Source organism: Cyanistes caeruleus, chromosome Z, assembly GCF_971803275.1.
Source record: "Cyanistes caeruleus chromosome Z, bCyaCae1.hap1.1, whole genome shotgun sequence".
Classification (NCBI taxonomy): domain Eukaryota; kingdom Metazoa; phylum Chordata; class Aves; order Passeriformes; family Paridae; genus Cyanistes; species Cyanistes caeruleus.
The window spans coordinates 59,733,013-59,755,226 of NC_141732.1; the positions used below are offsets into that span (position 1 = coordinate 59,733,013).

General features: G+C 42.2%; 1 long non-coding RNA gene across 2 annotated transcripts; it reads right to left on the reverse strand.

Moving 5' to 3' along the window:
* Positions 1-1,409: 1,409 nt before the first annotated feature.
* LOC147648495 (uncharacterized) lies at positions 1,410-20,106 on the reverse strand. 2 transcript variants are annotated; one of them, XR_015280437.1, is made up of 3 exons: positions 19,868-20,106; positions 13,676-13,807; positions 1,410-1,677 (listed from the first exon to the last, which is right to left on the reverse strand). It is a non-coding gene; the product is annotated as an uncharacterized LOC147648495 (long non-coding RNA). The 2 variants fall into 2 exon arrangements; XR_015280438.1 differs by lacking the exon at positions 1,410-1,677 and adding an exon at positions 12,397-12,631.
* Positions 20,107-22,214: the final 2,108 nt, after the last annotated feature.

A 22,214-nucleotide genomic window follows, 5' to 3' on the forward strand; every position in this document is an offset into this window, starting at 1 on the left:
TCTACAAGTAAATGATTGCTTAAAACTCCTTGAGGATGAAAACGCAAGGTAAAGCTTCAGTGAGATGGAGGAAATGTCTAATTACATATAAAACATACATAAATAAAGACATAACTGTTCTGGTAGGACATGCATGTAATAATAAGGAAATGTCAATGCATCTTTAAAATCAGGTCTCTGCTTACGTAGCAAAGTATCACACTTCCTTTGTGTGGCATTTGGGAACTGATAAAAGGGATGGAACAGATGAATAAACCTCTCCTTTTGGTTGTTTGCCACTGGAGCAGACTGGACCATTGCTACAATATGGAGCTCTTTATAAAATAATAAAAAATAAGGATTAGAAAGATTTAAAGAGGTTTATCTGAAGAAAGGTTTATTTGATCCAAAGAAATTGCTCATCTTTGTTGTTTCTCTGTCCATGCTTCTCCCCAAGGCCAGAAGACCCATTATGGCCCATCCATTCTCCTTTTTCTCTGAACTGGTTCAGTTGTGTTTTTTTCAAGGAATAATGTAGGACATTTATGAAGCATGGTCTCACTGTTTATTTTCATTTGCACACTAAGCCTCTCATGTTCATCTCTGAAATCTCTGGCAATTCATTTGCTGTCTGTTTTTCTGTTTATAAATTATTGTGTAATTATTGGGTATGTTCTAGAAATTTAATTCGCATTTTGCTTTTCAGGACTTTGAGGATGAAGTGGGGATTATTTTGAAGTGCTGTTTTCTGTTTGTTTTCAAGACCGCAGAACACCTTGAACCTGGACTACATGTTGTTTTCCCAGTAAATCCTTCCATACTTTTTAGCTGAGCATTATTTTACCTAACAGAGGGGTTGGACTGCTCTATTCTTGAACAGGAACGTGCTATCATATTCCCCTTCAAGAGTTTTTTTTTAATATCTTGGGATTAAGTTTGAAGCTAGTTCAGGCAAGAACACTGAAAGCACTGTTCATTTGCTCTGGCTACAGGTGGTAAGTAGTTATATAGGATTCTTTCTTTTTTCTGTATCAAGAAATAGGTATTTCTGCTTTCAATATCTCCTATTCATATAAACTGCAACTTGAACAGATTTGCTTGGGGAATTTGCCCACTGTACTTTTGAACACCACTGAACAGCAGACTGTGCACTTACTTGTAAAAACCTGGATGATACATCCATTCCATATGTGCAACAATAACAATAAGAGTAATGTGGACAATAATTTATACTAGAGCGAATACATTCATTCACAAAAGCTACTGGCAGAGGTTGTCACATTAAATGGCATGTGCTCCCCAAATAATAAACCAAATCAACTAAAAATAAATAGTCAATAATCAATAAGAAATCAATAAAGAATATAATAAAAATAATAAATAAATAAATAAATAAATAATAAATAATAAATAATAAACTAAAGCAACAGTTCAAGGTGCAGATGCCCATAAGCCTCAGGAGCATTTGAGCTTCTTATATGCAGGAGTTTCCCTCCTCATGCATTTTACATGTGCTAGCTATTCAATTACCCAAAATTTTAAATGGGAACATCCATAAGCTCTGATACACAAATGCAGTAAAATTCAGACCTATGTGGTGTCAGTAATCAGTCTGTCATAATTCCACCAGCTGTGCAAGAGCATCATCTTCTCAAGAGCAATCATCCACCACCTCATGAAAAACTTAACACCAGCTCCCTAAAAAAAAAAAAAAAAAAAAAAAAAGTTTTTAGTTAGCTGTTTGCTGTCTGCACTGGGTTTGACTTGCACTTGTTCTAAAACTCTCCCCTTGCCATGGAAGAGCCAAGGTAAAATGAAAAGTCTCCATATGGTTATGATAGGAATTTGTGATCATTAATCCTGGGTCATGTACTGAAGTGCCTTGTGTTTCACTGATAATCAAATTGTGCTGCAGACATTCAGTCTGACTGGTATCTCAAGCACCATAGCTGAACAACAAAAGCCTGCACTGATCTTGGACATACCATGGATTTTAATGTAAATTATTATTCAAAATATTAACATATGATAGCAATATAATAATATAAATAACATGTATTCATTATCATAGGTTTAAAATTCTCTGACTTGCAATAATTGCTCTATTTTGAGTTGGGCCACCCTTTAAAGCAACCGGCATTAAATCGCATACTGCAGCTGACCTTGATGTCAATGACCAGGCTGAATGTCATGCAGACAATCCACCCTCTGGAAAAGTAGTTAACCACTCTACTAACTGAGTCCTAGGAAGAAATCTGCTAAATCCCTCCATGAAACACTCACTATCTGGTAAAGGCAAAAAGCACCAAAGAAGGTTAGAGCAGGATTTTCTTTCCACTAATGGTAATGTCTTTTCACCTCCTGTCAGTCCAAAACCTCCTAGTAGAAGACAGTCAAGGGTCCAGACCTGCTGCCCTGCATCAGCTGCCTTTACCAACTCCTGTAGCTCCCAGAACACCCAGGAAGTTAGATCCATGAGCAGCATGGAGCTTGCTGTTGGGTTTATTGAACATCATACACAATATATGAAAGCTCTTCATTTGCAAACAGTCATCACCTCAGATATTAATTACTTGTTAGTTGTAATCTCATATTTTTACACTATCTTCTTGTTCTGTCTCAGCACACACACAGAGCTGTGGGGTATGGAAATCTCCAGAGAAGTCAGCTGGCAGACTAACATAGAGATCAAATTTACACCTAAGAATGACTGAAGAGAAAGGATTGTTGCAGCTTCACTGGGAATATCAGGAAGGCCTGGAGCAGCTAAAAATGTGAGATCAGAGCCATCAGGGAGCAATAACATAAGCCTAAGAAACTGGAGAAGAAAGACAGAAGTGGCTTAGGGTATACTCGAGGCAGTAGATCAAAGAGATGACTTGTGAATGAAGTAAGTCAGATCCAAAACTAATTGAGTAAAGGGAAGAGCAGACAAACACAAAGACTGAAGCAAGTCTGGCTTCCTTTACTATCTGCTGTTCTATCTCTACTGTGCTTACAAAAGTTATCTAGATTATCATGGGGATATTGCAAGCAGGGCACCAGCAGAGATGGTGATGTTGACATGCAGAATGATGGTATCAGAGGTACTGTTTATTAAATAAAGTTGTATCCTCTGCAAATAACAAGGCATGGCTGTTACTTGCCTGTCCTCTTTCCCTGTTCAAATAATACTTAGGCAGGGGTTGCAAGGGGAGCTCAGAAGCTTTGAAGCTGAGATGCTTTGCTTCATCCTGTAGGCACAGAGGTCTCTCACTGGGGGCACTTGAAGGAAGATGTTCCATGGGACAATGAGCTGGAAAGGGGCCAAGGAGACTTCCAGATTCTTCACTACATAAAATTGTCTTTAAATTTAAACTGCTGAGGAGAAGGTCTCTGTAAAGACAAAGCTGTTTCATCCAGATCTTTCCATGACATACAGCTAGATAAATCATATCAGAGATAAAGCAGCAGCCAAGATGAGGGCCCCCATTTTACTCTATCTGTAGCACCCAAGGAAGAAGGGGTGAACTGAGCTCATTCTTTTAGATATTAAAAACTTCTTTCTTCAGTATCCTGTTCATCTCTTGCCCTAATCATCTTTAACTGAGATATAGAAACATCTCAATTATATGAAGCCAATTTAAGAAACAAATAATTTTAAATACATAGCACTAAAACATTTCAGAGAATCGCAAAATCATTTAGGTTGGGAAAGACCTTTAAGGTCATTAAGTCAAACTGTTTTAGTCTAGATTAAATGAGATTTATAACCAGATCTGGTCCACTTGTCTCCAGCAGCAAAAGATGAGGCTTTCACTGTAGAAAATTCTCTAAGAAAAGAACCCCACAGTCATCAAAAGCCTGAGAGAGACAGAGAGACCACCCCTTCAGGTTAGCTGCCAGGCTAGAACAAATGGGATCTTGTAGTCCCTCCACACGTACAAAAGATGTCAGTGAGACACCTTCCCAAAGTCAGGAAGATGAGGTTCACAAAAGAAGGCAATCTATAACATAGACAGACTGAATAGGAGACACGTTTTTCCATCTTGCCACATCTCCCTGTCTCCCTCCCCTCATTCTGTGATATGGCACAGTCACACAGATAACCTCCACTTGACATTTTCATCCGTAAAAGTCCAGTGAGTTGGCTGACAGGCTTCTCACGCGCCCGTTTGTCACAGCAAGAAGGCAGAAATAGGTGTGTGAGTATTGCTGCATTTCAGCCCCATCAGTCAGCTCAGCAGTGATGATGAGACCTAATGAAGTCTTTCCACTCATTAGATTCCTGTGGTCTACTGCGTGCCAGAGTTTGACCACAACTCCCTGGAGTATGTAGATGGCTTCTGAGATTCCCAGGTGGTCTCTCATCAAAATATATCCCAGGCCTAGATCTGGTTAACTTTCAAGAGCAAATGACACCAACACAGCTCCAAAGGTAATTTTTCTCTTAAAAAGCATAGTTTTTAGCAACAAAGGTCAGAAAATAACCACTACTTGTGGAGTCAGAGCAAATCTACCTTATTTTGTTTGGGAACAATGAAGAAGTAAGGCTGCTATTTTCTGTTTTCTTAACTGAAAGAGTGCTTTAAAAGTAAGACCTTCAAACCCAGTAATTTTCTTCATTTTCAAAAAAGAAGTATTATCACTTCCACATTTAACCTAATCTTCAGTCTTTCTGCTCTCTCCCTTTCTTCTTCTGGACAACTCTGCTCTGACACCCCTCAGGCCCAGGTGACTGCATGACTAAGGAAGTAATTCTTATACTGTGAAAGCAAGATAAATCTCTGTTTTTATCAACACCCATTTTCAATGGAATTTGATACTATTTTATTATTCAATTCTGCAAGAAAAGCACCTTGAATCAATACAGAAATAATTAAAGGACCTGGGCACTGATTTGATTTCCAGGCAGGAGAACAAGGTCTCTCTGTTTCCCTTGCTTTTTACCACACTGCTGGCACAAAAATGTACGAAATGTGCAAAGAGGATTCAAGAGGATTCAATAAATCAGTAGAAAGACTTGTAGCTTTTTTTTTTTTTTTTAACTTGAAGGATGAAATATAGGAAACGGACTGCAAAAAGCAGGGAGGGAGAATTAGGAAAAGGCAGCAGATGTTGTAAAATATCTACTTTCATGTTCCCTGTGCACCAGAAATGCACAGACATATGCTGGCAGAGCTACAGTCAGAGTCCACAGCAAGGCTACATCTTACACATCTGGAAGGTATTTGGCAGGGTGTAGAGTTCAAATGTTTTCTGCTTCAGCTGATTTCAGACATACTCCTCAGTGACAGGCTGAGCTGGGGACAGCTCGTTGAAGTTGTTCACCGCAGTTCCAGCTCTCCTGCTCCGACTGCTGTCAGGAGCAGGCATGGGGCTGGGCTCTGCTCTTCCCTTGGGCTAAGGGGTGCTAGCAACTCTCAGCAATGAGAATGATAATAGAAGAACTGGGAGGAGAGCAGGCAAAAGAAAATGGCACCAAAACTCAGCAAAGCCTGGCCTCATATCAAGAAACAGAATGTACTTGGATGAAATCCAGGGTGTGAGTTAAGTGGAGCGCAGAGCAAGCCATTCAGGAAATAAGAAGGTCCTCACTGCACAGGAACACAGAAGGGTCACAATAGACCCCATGTGGTTGGTTTTTTTTCAGAAATCCCTCTGTTTTAAAAATAAATAAATACAAACAGAAAGAAAATTTCTGTTTCTCTGCCATAAAAGAAAGGCCAACTTCAGCCAGCAGGGAAGGTGAGACATGTTGCTGTGTCTGGGACTGCCTGATATTGCACTAGCATGGTATGGGAGCTTACAGCAGTCACCAGAGGTTAACTCTGCCTGAGAAACATAAGAAATGTTTCTCAGCAGGAATGCACTTCTAGGATCTCTTCATACTCCAGCTGGCACAATCCAGTGCCTGTGAGCTACCTGCTGATCCTAGTGAGGAGAGAGCAAGTCCCTGGTGTGGTGCATAATTTACATCATGATGATGATCTTTCCAGGTGCAGAACACCTGCAGTGAGTGATAAGCCTGCCTGACAGCTTGCTGTGACCACCTAACCACCATGCTAACAAAGCCCTGCTGACACTGCAGATCCTGCAGGTATGGAACAGCTCATGGAGAGGGAGGCTTTCCCCATCTCACAGCACAGGTTCCAGCTGTGCCACCATGGGAAGCAAGCCAGACACTTCTCTGATGAGGAGGGATACCTTGTGTGACAAGCTTTATCCCTGTGGGCTGACCTTGGACCACCCTGACAATATTTCCCTTATTTCCTCTGGAGTATTAACCACGCACAGGAACTCAAAGCAATTCTTTGATCCTTTCAATGTTTGACACATTTCAGGCTTGCAATGAAGAGTATGTTACACATTCTCCACTTCTGCCTTCACCGTCCCTGCTCAGAGCTATCCTGGAATTACAACAGGGAAATAGAGGAGGAATAGGGTGAACCAGTGTCTAAAAGTAATGTATCAAGATACTATCACTGAATAACACTGTCAGTGGCAGGAACATTTTGCAGAACAGCACAGTTCTTGCAACACCTCCACCTCCAGCTCCCCCACACTCATCTCACCATTTTTATTTGCACTCTGTGCTCTCTGACAACACACATACCCAGATGCAGGTGATGTTACACTTCCGGTTTCTTCATTCCCCTTTATAACTTGAAAAGGCAGCAATATTTATTCACTCAAATTATTGCCAAGATCACAGACACTAGTAGGCTAGATCCACACATGCAGTAGAGAGATGAGGGAATGGAAAGTCCCCATACTGTATCACCTCTGCATGGCCACTGCAGTCTTCTCTACGACCAGTCTGGGTGTCCAGATATGTAGCCCCACTTTAGAATTATCCAGCAGCAGGGGCTTGCAGCTGGGCTTGTCCTCAGAGGGTGCTTCTCAGCTACCTGACAGCCCAGCCATCAAGACTTGCACTGACATTTTCCTTGGGTTAGCATTTCCAAATGTTTTTTTAGCCTGACCCTACCACATCTCTCCCCCAGGCTCCTCCTTCCCTGGCTCCGCCGTGGCATTCCACCACACACCCTGACAGCTTCTCCAAAACAAGCATTCACTCCTTCCCTCAGCTACCCGAGCCCCAGCCAAACACACCCACAGCCCTCCCATTCTGGGGCTGGCATGGAGGAGCCACACTGCTTCTTCAGCTGACATAATGAGAAGTTCGGTCAAGAATGAAAAAAGCTCAAGAGAAACACTAAGAAGTTTTATAAAAACTTGAAATGACAGTAAGTAAGGACTTTTAAACTGCTGATTCTGTACATCAAAGATACAGCCAAGGTGAGGGAAGAACCCATGCTCATGGCATAACAAAAACTGAAACCTGTAACAAAGTTAAAATTTTTCTGATTATGAAAACAGGCTGAGAGACCTGAGGCTGTTCAGTCTGGAGAAGACAAGGCTACAGAGAGACCTTAAAGCACCTTCTAGTACCTGAGGGGAACCTACAAGAAAGATAGAGAGGAGTTTTTAAAAGGGCATGCAGTGATAGGACAGGGGGAATGGCTTCAAAGTGAAAAATGGCAGATTAAGGTTAGTTATTAGGAAGAAATTATTTAGTGTAAGGGTGGTGAGGCACTGGAACAGGTTGCCCAAGGAAGTTGTAGGTATACCATCCCAGGAAATGCTCAAGATTAGGTTCAACAGGGCCCTGAACAAGCTATTCGAGTGGAAGGTGTTCCTGCCCACGGCAGGGAGCTCAAAACTAGATGATTTTCAAGGTCCCTTCCAACCCAAACTAATGTGTGAATCTATAACTATGGTGTCTGGAAAACCTCAGCAGACTGAGACCCAGTTAATTAGTCTTTTCCCTACCAATAGCTTTACTAGAAAATACATTTGCACCAAAAATATAAAACTTACTTCTTTTTTTTTCAACTTGCTGTAACTACCTTAGCAATACCAACATGACATGGTGCTGTGTAGATGAACAGTCTGCAGAGGAGGAGTGGTTTAACCACAATGTACAACTGCTCTGCCTCAGCACAGCAGCTCACCTCCCTATCCCAGCCCAAAGAAATAGAGAAAAAGTGTTTTGAAACGAGGGAGCACCCACTGGAACCACCTGAAACACCTATGTTTGGCTTCTATATAAATAATCTGAACTCCAAAACAAACTGCCGGTTGTCACCTGATAATTTTTCATCTAAAAGAAGCAACAGCAGCAGCAAGCCAGAGAACAAGAAGCAGTCCTCCAACCTTGCAGATGTAGAGAGCCAAGTCAGGGTAAACAAGCAAATATCTGAATGCTAGTTGGTGGCAGGAGCCCTGGGGCAAGGATGCACCATGTGTGACTCAGAGATACTCGATCTTTCCCAAAGCCAGGAAAGGGGAGAGGTGGTTTGAGCACTACATCAGCTGTTTCCCTCAAGACTGCTTCAGAAAAAACCATAACCCTGTCAGACTGATGTGCCTGAGCTCTCACTGCCAGAGCAAGCACAGCACAAACAACAGAGTTACTCCATCTTGGCAAGGGTGGTGCCAGCAGACATGGATATTGGAACATAAAGCAACAAGGTCTGTGGACAAAGAGAAATATATTTTATTAAGCTCACTAGCACAGTTACAGAAACAAAACAGACCAGTTTTCATCATGCAGTCTTTTTCTCAGGTCTGAAGTGGAAGTGGCTGTCCCCATGGGAGAGCCATGACCCATGGCGACCACAAAGAATCTGAGAAAATAATGGGATACTGAAATTCAGTGGATTATTCACGCATATTTGAAATATTAAATAGCAGGATGGCTGTTGACTAGCACAGGGTTTGGCCAGGGGAGGAAGGCAGCCAGCTGCCTGCCAAGGACTCTCCAAAAGCTGGTGGGAATCAACCACACTCTGATGAGCAGAGCAAACCCTCCTGCAGCTGACCAGGCTGGGACTGGGAGCCCACGTGCCTGGGACACCAACAGCTGAGGATCAAGCACTTCCCAGGTTCCCAGGCTCTCAGGGATTTCCCAGCAACATGTCAATGGCAGCAAACAGCTTTGCTCACAGCCCTGATGAAAGCCCTGTTTATGAGCAAAGCTGCCTGGTTTGGTGAGGCTGCAAAGGCCTCACTTGTGTTAAGGCTGAGCTGGGAGCCTGTCAGCAGTGACTGCTGCAAAGTGCACAGCTATGGGGCCCTTTGGGGGTTTTAGAATTCTGAAAAAAAAGTTTGCAAGAGATAATGTTATTTTTTCCAGCTGTTCACAGAACTTGCCACATCTCTACAGAGCAACTTCTTTTAAAGAGTATGAAAGCCCTTATAGTCAGCCTCAAGCACACTGAGGGAAATGCTCTCTTCCTGCTGAGATAAAGGTCTGGTGGCATATGAAGAAAGGCCTATGCTTCCTTGGAGAAATGACAAAACCCAGTGCATTAGTATTGTTCTGGCTGAGCAGAGGCCATTGCAGATGCCCTGCTTCATTCTGTATTCTCTTTCTTGTCATCTGTACAAAGGGAAAGATGATGAAAGCATAGCCCAGACCTGCTCCCACAGTCAGAAGTCAAACATGAGTATGGAAGAAGAGCTTGTGCCTGATTTTTGAATGCCTGCTGAGAAAGAGATCTGCACATGAAAGTTGGAAAAGACTTGATCTGGTAGAAATAGATCTAAGTATGTCTCTTTGGATGAGGGGATGAGACTAATTAGAAAAGGGAGGGAGGAGACAGCAAGTGGTAGGATTGAACACACGGAAACTGAAATTTTTGCCATTGACATTCAACAGCTTCAGACCTAGTACTGAATGGTGCTTTCTACCCTTCTTCTGTAGCAAGGAACATCTCAAAATTAGAAAATTATGATATAGTCAGAAGTAATGTCTAAGTTTCAAGGCAATGCAGGAATACCGATATTATTTATGCATGAGGAGTCATTGTAAAAGAAGGGAAAAAGCTGTATTGGAGTGAAAGAGGAACTGTGGAGATGCATGGCATAATCTTTATCCATCATCTCTTCACAAAAGGTTCTCTGCTTTAATGAAACCCCAAGAGCTGATAAGAAAGGAAGGCAGGCTGCCAAAATGAGTGAGGTACTGTCATTGCAGAGTGGCCTGAGTTCCCAGTGCTCAAGCTCACTTGCAAAGCTCAATACCTCACGTAGAAGTTATAGCTGACAGCTGGCTTTCACTTATATGTGAAGCTCAAAAATCATCTCTCCCAAGTCAGATAACAAGAAGCCAGTTTGCTATTTTTAAAAATGATATGTGTTAACCAAATAGAAAATAGAACCAATTTCCTTTAAGTCACAGGGCCTTTGTGGGAAACCAAAAGTCATCAAATGATCTCATGGCCTATCTTTTATCCTTCACCTCTCCTAGGATGCTATCAGCTGTGATGCTCAGTGCCACATCCTCTTCCAGAGGCTAAAACTGCCTCAGACTCAGCTCGGGAAGAAAAACAAGTGTCTGAAATGCTACCACAGATGTAACAGCCCTTCTGCTTCATAAAAACCCATGGGGAGACTATGGCACAGGTTTCTCTGCAGCCTTGTCTTTGGTAGTCAGCACTCTGGCCAGCTAAGGCTCATCTCCAGGACTTTGCAGGCAAAGAGTGTTCTTGTGACAATGGAGCACTGATGCTGTGGCACTGGTACCTGGTACCTAGTTGTTTGCCGCTGCTCACCAAGTGATTGCCCCAGAGAAAGCCTGAGAAATTGGATATGTTGGTTTTGCATGTTGCAAAAATGCAGCTTAAGAGAGAAAATGGATCTGTCTCTCTGCAGATCTCCAAGATGGAGATGAGATACTTCTCCCAGAATGACAAGTAAGCTTTCTCATCAAAGACAACACCATAGAGCTGAGAGGTGTACTGGGTGGGGGAGAAGGGCAGATGCACCAAACTTTGGTTGCCCTCCAGCTCTGGTTTTGACTCTTCTCCACTCTTAGGCTCAATGAAATTTATTACAATTTCCTTGTGGACTCATCCCATGGTCAGAACATGGCTGGAGCGACTTCCACAGAGAGACACCTTACATGTGACTGCTACTGTCATTGTTTGCTTCACTTCCAGTGCAGATCTGTGCCAAAGATCTGTCAAAGGTGACAAATTTGCTCTCTTGCTTCAAATGCACTCAACCCTGTCTATTTGTTTGGAAAGTAACAGACTGAGCTTGGATATGAAGAGGAAGCTTTGTCACAAATCAGGGTTTCCTTGACCTTTAGACACAATACCTACGCAAAGATAATTAGAGAAAACGCAAGACTTCAAAAGCAAGTTTTTAATATCTCCATACCACAGATTCCTACCAGTTACCTAACTGGTGCAATAAACTAGCTGCAAGGGTTCAGCTCATGTAAGCCTGGCAAAGTCTGCTCTGCCTTGCCCCACATGGCCCTGGGTGCTTGGTGCCATCCTGCAAGGAGGGGCAGGATGTGATATCAAACCCACGGGGCAGCCCAGTGTCCTGTGTGCTTTTCTAATTGATGCCAGATACTGGCTGATGGTTTGAAGTTTATATGCACTATGTCCTCCAGACAATTTTCCTTCCAGTGTCACGAGGGCTGTTTTCATTTAAAGCATGTCTTGCTTTGCTATTGTTTAACCCAGTCCTCTGTTCTACTACATTTTTCCATGTTAAATCACTTAAGAGCATTTTTACTGAAGCATAGATGGAATCTGGCTTTTTTTCACCAGTCACTGACCATCATCTTACACACATGGGACTTGCTTTGTAAAGGCAGTAGTAACAGACAGAAAATTTGCTCTAGAAGTACCTGAGGAGCAGGGACCATAAATCCCCCTAAGGATGATGAAGCAGGATAACAGCAACACCAAGGCCTCATCTGGCTTAAAGGAAAATCACTCTCTCTTGCATCATTTCTACAATGGACCTTCAACATTGTTGTAAATAATTGCAACCACTCTTGCCATAGGCAGACCCTTGCTTTTTTGTTTCTGCCCTTTTTTGTTTCAGAATCCACAGAAACAGATTCGTGGGTGTGGCAAGTGGTAACCACATAAATAGTTTCAGAGGTGACCAAAATTGATCTGTTCATCATTCAGGTCAAACACCCAAATAAAGGCGGGTGATAATTTTCAAATAAACCTTGTAAGTATTTTTATGGTGTAAAAATAATATTTCATTTGAGGTGAAAGTAGCATATTTAGTATCTCCAAAGTAAAATTTTCCTTTTCATTACATTTCACTGGAAAGAAAAACAGTACCCAAACTTTTTTCTTCCCCTCTTGTCAGCTAAAACAGAGTTCAGTCATAACTTTCACTACTCAGGACTTTCATATTCCTTTCCCACAACTCCTACTGTCTGCTTAAGTATTTTCCAATGGCTATAATTTCTAACCAAGACATAGGTTTGTCATTACCTCATGAACCTCAACAAATATATAAGACAATAAGAAGGGACCATATCAAATTTGTTTTACTAATGTGCTTTATCAAATGGTGGAAAAAATGAAGAGAAATCAAGAAAGGGAGCAATGACAAAGTTTAATTATATGTTTTCACTTGTGAATTATGATTTGATAACTTCATGTTTTCTATGTAAGGCAATATGAGCTGTGACCCCATTTCTCTTTATCATTATCTGGTATTTGCTACTTCATTGACATCTCTGCAGAAGACAGTCTCTACTGCAGGCCACATGGGTCCCTTCCAATGGGCCACTGACCACTTTCATCTTCACACATTGCCAAAAAGAGGCTCAGGTCTTTAGGAACTGCAGAGAAGGGAGTACATGAAACCAATGAGAAAGAAAGAAAAAAAAGGGGGGAAAAAAGTGTTTTAGGAAGCAGAAGAAGAATTAATTACAGAGAATTACCCTACCTCATAGGCAATCAACACTTTTTTCTGATCACATCATCTCTACTTGACAAAGTGAGACAACAGGACTGTAACAAGCACATGGGAGGCTATAATCTTTATCTGAACTATTAACTACTGATATGGAGCTCTCTGAGGGCCTGATAGATCTCTGTCACCCTACAGGTGATCTGAAAAGCTATGACATGGACCACTCCCTTAGGCAGCTAGACAGAAATCCTATTCCATTAAAACATCTCAAACATTTCATATCAGAATGTAGACCAACATTTTTGAGAACAGAATTCACAATATTTCAGTCTGAACCTTTGTTTAAAATAATTACCAGGAAAGCAATGGGCTGAGGTTTAAGTCTTGTTTCTGCCTCATTCAGAAAAGGATCTGAAAACCAGACCTCCAGCACTTCAAGGGAACCTGGTAAGACATAGTCATATCAAGCTCCAGGCTTTGCAGGGAAACCCTGATGTGCAGACAGGAAACCCTGGTGCAAATGCTAGTGTTGAGGGATCCAGCTTCCACGGTGTTTTGCAATAAATGTCATGTCAAGGCTACAGGTAGGGTACAGAAAACGTACAGATACTCTCCTGCTTGGCGTCTGTGAAGCTGAAGAGCTTCAAACTATTATTGTGTGAGCAAAAACAGACTTTGCACACCACTTCTCTTTTTTCAAGAAAAATATTTCACTGAAATAACCTGTTTATGGGCTCTAGCTACCAGAGAGAGAAGCTCGAGCTCTTGCTTGCAGTGGTAATTCAGTCAGAGGGTGTGTGGGTCTGAGCTCCCACGTTTGAAGCCCTGGGATACCAGTGCTGCTGCAAAAGGAATGTACAGTCCAACCTGCAGTCAGCTACCTCTGTCTCTTGCACTCCTATACATTGAGGTTTCGGTTTTCAGACATGTTCTACAGTCTCCCTGTTCTTTCCCATGAGGAATGACTGACCTTATGACTCTCGGTCCGGTCCAGGGAGCTGGGAAGCTACCCAGGAGATCTGCCAGCCTCCCCTGGAGCAAGGTGCTATGTTTAATCTTTGAGGCAGGAGGCAGATGAAGATTCTGGAAATTTCTGGTTTATCTGGAGAGGAATAAATTGGAAGGTATTAACAGTATTAAACTTAACAGCAACACAGATTTGGATAGCAGCACAAGCTTATGAAGAAATAATTTATCAGACCACCACAGCTGGTTGATTGACAGAACTGCAAGTTTAGTGGAACACAGCAGATGTAAAACAACAGTACAACTTAAATTTGACCTCACTGCTGGGAGACAAACAGGGGACCTGTTTTCTCTCACTAAATGTCTTCAGCAATCATTTTACAACAAATGGAAGCTGCAATCCCCAAAGAATGAAAGTAGTTAAGGAGAATTAGATGATTTTCTTCTAGATTTTAGATGCATTCATTTCAAATGCATGATGTGATGAAACAGTAATTGCATCAGCTCCACACAGTCCCTCTCTATGGGGTTCTGTGGGCTGGAGCTGATTCTGTGTAACCAGTGAATCAACTAAGCAGTTCTTTCCTGTACCAGCTTCTCTGTAAATTCTCAGGGAGGAGCTTGGGGTTGCAAATAAACAGTTCACTTAGTACTGATGAAGAAGAGGTGGAAATGACATGCCACAGCTGTCAACTAATCCTGTTCTATTATAGGATTCTTTCTTTCAGGTTTGGCAGCCCACACTAATCCCATCACTTCTATGGGGAAGTGCTCTTTGAGCAGAGCATGGCAACCTGCTGAGCAATATCCGTGGCAGAAACTGCGCACAGCTCCTCTGTGCTAAGCTCTGCACCCAGCAGAGAAAAGTCAAACAGCCTCTCCCACTTCAGGAATAGATGTATGAGAACAGAGGTACGTACTGTGTTTGATGAAATATTTTTGGGAGTCGTGTTGTAGTCCCCTGTTGATGACATTCAGTGAGCAATTGCAGGCAGTGGGGATAACCCAGAGCAGTGCCAGAGGAATGAAAGGGCAGCTGGAGGTGGAATCTCATTCTTTGGAAGCAGCTAGTTGGTGGAGGCCTGGGGAAGCTGCATACATACCATTTGGCCTGGTTTCTAACTATCTGGTTAAAAATCTGGCTTGTTAGGGCAAATTTGGTTCTCCCCTTTGATCTTCTTGAAGTGGAAAAACCACAAAGTGAGGAAGCTTTCAAACAGAGCTGTGTGAGACCTGCCTCTCTCCCATCAGGCTGCAGCACACTGCTTGACATAACACTTTTTGAATAAATGGTTCTGCTGCATCATCTCTTTCTCAGTCATCTGAACATTCTGGAATCAATAAAATCAAAACATCCTACTGGTATGTATTTTATTGCAGTATTCAGCGCTCAGCTGGAGGAAGGCTGAGGAGTTTGTTGAGATGTTTTAAAATAATTAAAGTGTCTTATCAGAAAAATGCTAAACTATCCTACTGTTCCCCTTCTTTGTGAAATTCCAGGAAAATCAACCTGATTTCATGGAACTCTTCAATTTTAATGAAAATGCTTGAAACTTCTTTCTCCAGCTGGACATTTCTATGTCCTACAAAAAGTGTCTGAAACCCTGTGTCATAAAGCTCCAGAGTAATTGCACTAAGCTTGGAAGCTGGAAGCATTATATTTCAGATGCTTATTTAATGCATTTGATATAGTCCTTGATAACTTCTTAGAATTTAATTACAGTACATACATAAGAGAAGCAGCTCAAAAAATGTTATCTGATGAGATGATAATTCCTGCTGCAGCTAAAATACAAGGTTTTCTTTGAGGATTAAGAGTTAGCAAATCCAGACTACCTTTCTATATGCCCAAACCACTAGATCTCACCTGGAATTTTCAATTTCTTCCATATAACCACTCCCGCATCTTCTCTTCCCTTTTACAGGCTACATCTTGCTCATCTACCTCTTTACTAAGAAAAACCAACAAGGCCACATTCTCAGCAACACTATTCTTAGCTTTTTGTTCAAGTTACCACGAAACCGACTCACTGTAACTTATTTGCCAAATCTAGCTGCAGCTTGAACCAAGCTCTGAACAAGTTGCATTTGATAGCTCCCTTTGTTCAGACAACCTACATAAGACAAAGTCAAGTACTATGTTTCATCAACATACACAAAAAAATGAGAGTCACCAGGAAGCAGTGACATTTAGAGCTCATAACAAAGCCACATTAGAAGTGGTGAGATTCCAAACATTCATCCCATGTCAGAGTGCAGCCACAATTAAATGCAGAAGAAACTCAGAATGCAAGTTTCATGTATTTATCTTGCATTCTGCAGCACCATCCTTGAAAATGAGCCTATTGCTGTGGAAGGAAAAGCTGTACCACCTGACATACCAAGTAAAGTCTGAAGACAGATTGTCCTCTCTTTCAGTTTGCTCAGTGCAAAATGCTTTGAAATATTTTGTTGTAGACTCATAGAAGAATACAGCTGAAAAGAATTTGAAAAGCCATGAACTTCTTACCACTGCTATAAGGCAGAATCAGATGCTCCAGTGTTACTTATGGGATATATGTCTCCCTACAGTTCTTTAAAACTGGCATCCTATTCCTGCAGCTTACTATCACTACCACCAGAAAATATTTCCTATTTTAGAACCAGAAACTTCTTCACTGCCACTTACAAATTGCCATTCCCTTACTCCACAGCATTTCTGCAGCAGCAAAGCATTTATTTCTTCCGTCCATCTTCATTCTCCCATTCTTTCCACTGGAAAACCCTCAGTCTTTCACCATCAAACATTATTTGCTGCATCCTATACTGCTTCTTTATGGACTGTTTCCACTAGCTGTCCAAATTATCTGCTGTTGACACAGCTCCTGAGCTGCTTTGTCACAGGCTCAGTGCCTTCTCCCAGAGCTCACACTTATGCTTACATATCCCAGTCACAGCTTATCCTTACTGGCACTTCTTCCACATCCCTCTGCAACTGGAGGATAATGTTGCCTCATGCCCACTTTTGAAACTTAACTACATGTCTCAGAACACCTTTCCTCCAAACTCCTGCACATATAGCACTTCCCTACCTGTGCCCATTGATCTAATAGCTTCTGAGAGGGCAGAGTTTTGGACTGTCTTCATTTACACCATTCTTCATCTGCCCATATCTTAAATTCACCGAGATCCTTTACAATTCAAAACTCTTCTGAGATATGATCACAGCACTCTAACCTCGGTTTTATCTGCAAAGTTAATGAATTGTCTTTACTTACTAAAATGTTGAGTAGTGATGGACAAAAAACAAACTCAGACAAACCTCTCTCAACCATCTTCAGTTTTGATTTACCAGTTTCTCAGCCTCCCTGTTGAGTAGGGCAGTTTTCTTGAAAATTAATTCTCCTACACTTCCCCTCTGATTATAAAAGCACAGTCCAGTCTTTCATATCTGTTTCTGGAGGGATAGAAATAAAGATGTCACTAACAAGGGATGAGATTTTCTCAAAGGAAGTCATCATGCCTAATATGAGATTGCTGCAAAAATCTTCACCAAAGGAGCTACCAACCCAAATGAAGAAATCTCCCATTTAGATGCACTGGTAGCCACTGCTTCCACTTTGCTTCTGGGTTTTTGCACATTTCATCTTTATCAATTCCATGGACACAAGCAGTAAGGTACTCACACAGTTCTTTCTCACAGCAAGGGACAGAGAGATAAAACAAGCAAGGGGAGAGTAAAATGCAAGAGTTAAGGTATCCCCCAACCACTGAAACAGTCTAGAGAATAGTCCTTGGGGAAAACAGCTACAGTTGTTTTATATTTGCATTGTAAGGAGCATTTCTGGTTCAGTTTGGGCTTTTACATTGTGCCAGGTGTTGAAGACTTGTCTCTCTCACAACTGTTCCTCCCCAATTTATCATTACAACTAATTCTTCATACAGGTTATTCCCTGAAGCACTTAACACAATTAAAAACATTAGGAAGATCAATGCACATTTCTAGGGCGATCTTCTGATATTGCTCCAATGGTTGTCTTAACTCTAGCTCTTCCTCATAATATTCTTTTTGTTTGTATTAAACCTGACAAGAATTGATTTTAAAATTAAATAATAATTGAGATTGTCTTGAAGATCATGGCTTCTGCAGTAGTAATTGAAACTCCTTCTGAACATCCCCTTGGAGTGAAAACTATACAAAACCTAAGACTGCAAACATGTGATGTTTCTATGATTCATTTATTTTTTGTAATAGATTTTTGTTGTCCCTTGGCCAAAGCTTCTGGTCAGTACCAGGTTACAGTGCTGGCCAGGCTGGCTCCTGAATGCTGCACAGGTGCCCAAAGCAACTGCTCCCCTGGCCACCAAGCAATCTAGATAAGATACACAGGCAAACTTAGTTCCCTACTTAGTGTTGCCACACGTAGATTTCAGTACTCATTTACCCATTCACAAGATTTACCCATTCTTGCTCTCAGCACGGCAGTGTTCACCCCTTGCCCACAGTTAAGACTGGGCAAGACTCCCACAGTTAAGACTGAGGGAGTCAGTCTGTCCTTCCCATTTACTGACACACCACTGATCTTTGTCCCAAAGGCTTTGCAGTCTACTTTGAAGAAAGGCATGAAAGAGCATAAACAAACAGGGGAAGGACAAATGGAGATCAAAGGCATCCAGGGCAATGAAGATAAGATTGAGTAATGATGCATATCTGCCCTTGCTCAATTTAATGGTTTCAAATCATCTGAAAAATCAGCTGACCTTCAAACAGATTCAGGTATAATCACATTATGTGTGGAGTTTGATTTTCCTATGATTAATCAGATTTTTCCTTTTCCTCAGAGGTGTCCCAGCAGAAGCAATTCTGACTGGAAACTACCTAGCCAAAGCTTTTGACCTAGTTCAGAAACATGAGTCAAAACAACACAGGGAAATTCAAGGGAGGTGTGAAGAAATGAGCCATAAGGTGCCAGCCCAAGGAAAGAAGGGAACAGTCACAGAGATCAGATTAGGAGCTGGTGGTCTAAGATACTTGGAGATCTGGGGATACAAAGCCAATCACATTCTGTTGAAAAAGCAACTCTTGTGTCAGGGCTTCTTAGCTGCAGGATGGCAGAATTGTCTTTTTTTTTTCTACCAGGGATATAAACAGAGAAACCAGAAATATTAAAGAGAGTGATATCTTTGAATATTGCATCTGACAGCACATTACAAGAATAAGGAGCCTGGGAAGAGGGCTAGCACCATGAATTTGCATCCCCAGTGCTGCATGGAGCCCACAGCTCTGTGCAGAGCTCTTATGAATACAAGCTAGAGACAAAGAAAGCTAGGAACTTCAAAAACCCATAAGGTGATCCTGTCTGCTGTGACCCACTATTTAATAAAACTAAGATTTAACCTTTTCTGTAGTTTCATGTAGATAACAAACATAATCTAATATAGATTCAGCTCAACAGAGCTCTACTATCCTGTCATGCTGTGAAACCATATTATTCTAAACGCTTGACTTCATTACTACAGCAGACAGATCACCACTGGTACAGTAGTTTTTTATGTATGATGCACAAACCATCAAGCTTCCCTGCTCCTTTCACTATCCTTTTCCATTTTCTCCATCAGGCACAGAGTAACAAGAAACCCTGCTGTTGTAATTTACTCTGCTCAGTATGCTATTTTGCTTAAATATTTTTTTCTTTCATATGGCATCCCAAAAAATACATAAATATGAGAATATTACTGTGGTTGAAAAATCAAGCTAGTTAGGTAATGTCAAATTGGCAGACAGTCAGCATTCTTCAATTACCCCCTTGTACATATGCATTCTGGCATAGCCTTTAATTAACGTGATCTTACCATTTTTTTCTAGTGAAAACATGTCATTAAGTACCCAGGGTGAGTGAGGACCCAGTTCAGACCATTCTACCTTCTCCATAATGATTAACAGGCTTATTTTCTATAATCCCCAAAACCCCACTCTGAAGACAAACTAATTAATTTCTGCCTTTTTTCTCCCATGCCACTACAATAAGTGAGTGCTCCAGAAACAACATGTTCATTTTCAAGGCAGCCTGGGTACACGAGGGGTGAGAAGGTGTGGGAAGCAACAATTTTCATTTTACAAGAAGCAAGCCAGAGCTGGGGTCCTCAATGGGGGCCATACACAAAGACAGCCCCTAACCCTATCCCACGCCAGACTGGAAAAGCATAAACCACCTACCCCAAGCTGAAGCACAGTGCTGGGCTCCATGGGGATAGCACACACTTTGGCTGGTGGCAGAGACATCAACATGGGCTTGTGCAAGTCCCAGGACATGTGGCCTCACTGAGCCACTCCAAGGGATGAAGCTAGTATGGGTTGCTGCAGGAGAGGGTGTCCACCAGGATTTACATGCACAGGATTTGTGCACAAAAGCAGCCAAGGGTTTTGGCTGAAGTTTTCCAGCAAATTCAGCTTGACTCAGAGATCTGGTGAGGAAGTGCTCAGCTCAGGGTCTCACGCCTTGTTAGAATTTGACAATTAGAAGCACCTGATAATCATAAGCTCTAAACCTTATAATAAGAAAAAAAAGTAATATGTCTGGCCATATCAAAGACTGAGATTGATTTTGACACTCTGACAACACAGTTTTAATTGCTGTTTATAACACATCACTTTTCTGTACCCACATGATCCATTATCAGAGCTGTCAGCAGCTAAAATACAGCTACATTTGCATTCCAGCTCGAAGAGATGGACTGGGTGGTTTTGCCTGCTCTGGGCTGCAGATGGGCTGGTACTGCTGTGGCCATGGCCACCCCTACCAAGAGCAACCTCTGCTTTGACTAAAATCAGGGCACAGCCACCAGGGTCACTTTAACATACAGAATCACAGAATGAGTCAGGTGGGAAGGGGCCACATTTTGTCCAGCCTCCCTGCTCAAGCAGGGTAATCTGAGGGCATATGACACAGGATTGTGTCCAGGCAGCTCTTGAGTATCTCCAGTGAGGGACACTCCACACCCTCCCTGGGCAATCTGTTCCTGTGCAGTCACCTGCACAGTAAAGAAGTTATTTCTCATGTTCAGCTGGAACTTCCTGGGAATCAGTTTCTGCACATTATGTCTTGTCCTGCTGCTCAGCACCACTGAGAAGAGCCTGGTCTGTCCTCTTGGCACCCTCCCTTCAGATCTTTGTACGCATTGATGGGATCCCCTCTCAGCCATCTCTCCTTGAGGCTGAACAGGCCCAGCTCCCTCGGCCTTCTGTCATATGAGAGGTGCTCCAGACCCCTCATCATCTCTGCAGCTTCTGATGGACCCACTCCAGGAGCTCCACGTCTCTCTTGTCCTGAGAACTGGGCACAGCACTCCACATGTCCATCTCTCCAACCTGCTGAGGTCCTTCTGAAGGGCTGCACAGCACTCTGGGGTATCAGCTCCTCTTCACAGCTTTATGTCCTCTGAATTTGCTGAGCAGGCATTTGCCCCATCATCCAAGTCATGGATGAACAAGTTAAACATTACAGTGTTGAACCTTGAGGGACATCACTAGGGACAGGCTTCCAAATAGACCCTGTGCTACTGATTTTGATCCTCTGGGATGTGTTGTTCAGCCAGTTCTCAATCCACCTCACTGTCCACTCATCCAGCCCACATCCCTGAGTTCGTCTATGAGGATGTTGTTAAGAGAAGCTGTGAAAGCCTTGGCTGAAGTCAAGGTAAACAATATTCACTGCTCTCCCCTCATGCATCCAGGTAGCTGTTACATTGCAGAAGACAATCAGGCTGGTCAAATATGATTTACCTTTAGTGAACCTGTGCATGTGTATCCATGTGCACTGAAAAACCTGCTGGCAAGGACACATACAGTTCAGGGCCACATCAGCACCAGAGGCTTTTGATGAAGAAACCAGTCTGTAGGAGTTCAGAGGATTCCACTGTAATCATGACAGGTGAGTACAATAGTGTACTCACTTGTCCAGTCAGCAGGGGAGTGCAGCTGTGAGGATGAAAGACCCTGGGAAGAATGTTCTTCCAGCCATCATGTGTTTAAGGGTCACAGCCTGTCACAATGAGACTTCTTTGGCATGGCATTATTACTAAAAACAGTAACAGTCAGAGACCTGACTTTTTGAGCCAGAGCACAAATTGTTTTCTGCACCACTGACAAGAGAATTTTACTCAGCTACCGTGAAGAAAACAGACATAGCCAGATCTGAAACACAACAGCTAAAAAAAGATTTTCGAAAAATACATACATGGAAAGCTGTCAGCTCAGACACGCAGACAAATGATCACCAGAGCCAGCTATACCTGTCAGATCTGTGCCATAGACGAAGTGCTGCAGGTGAAGCCTTCCCTGCCGAATCTAAGAGGCCTTACAGTGAATCACATGAAAAACCTGCACCAAATGACATTAATTCTCTGCTACAACATGCATGCTTTCAAATGCATCACAGTGCTGCACCACCACTGCCACTTTTTGCTCTGATAGCTTAAGACTAGAAAGGCTTTGCAACAAACCTTCATATTCCCAACTCTCAGAAATCCTTGTGGTCACCTTCTTTAACTTAGTTGCAGTCACC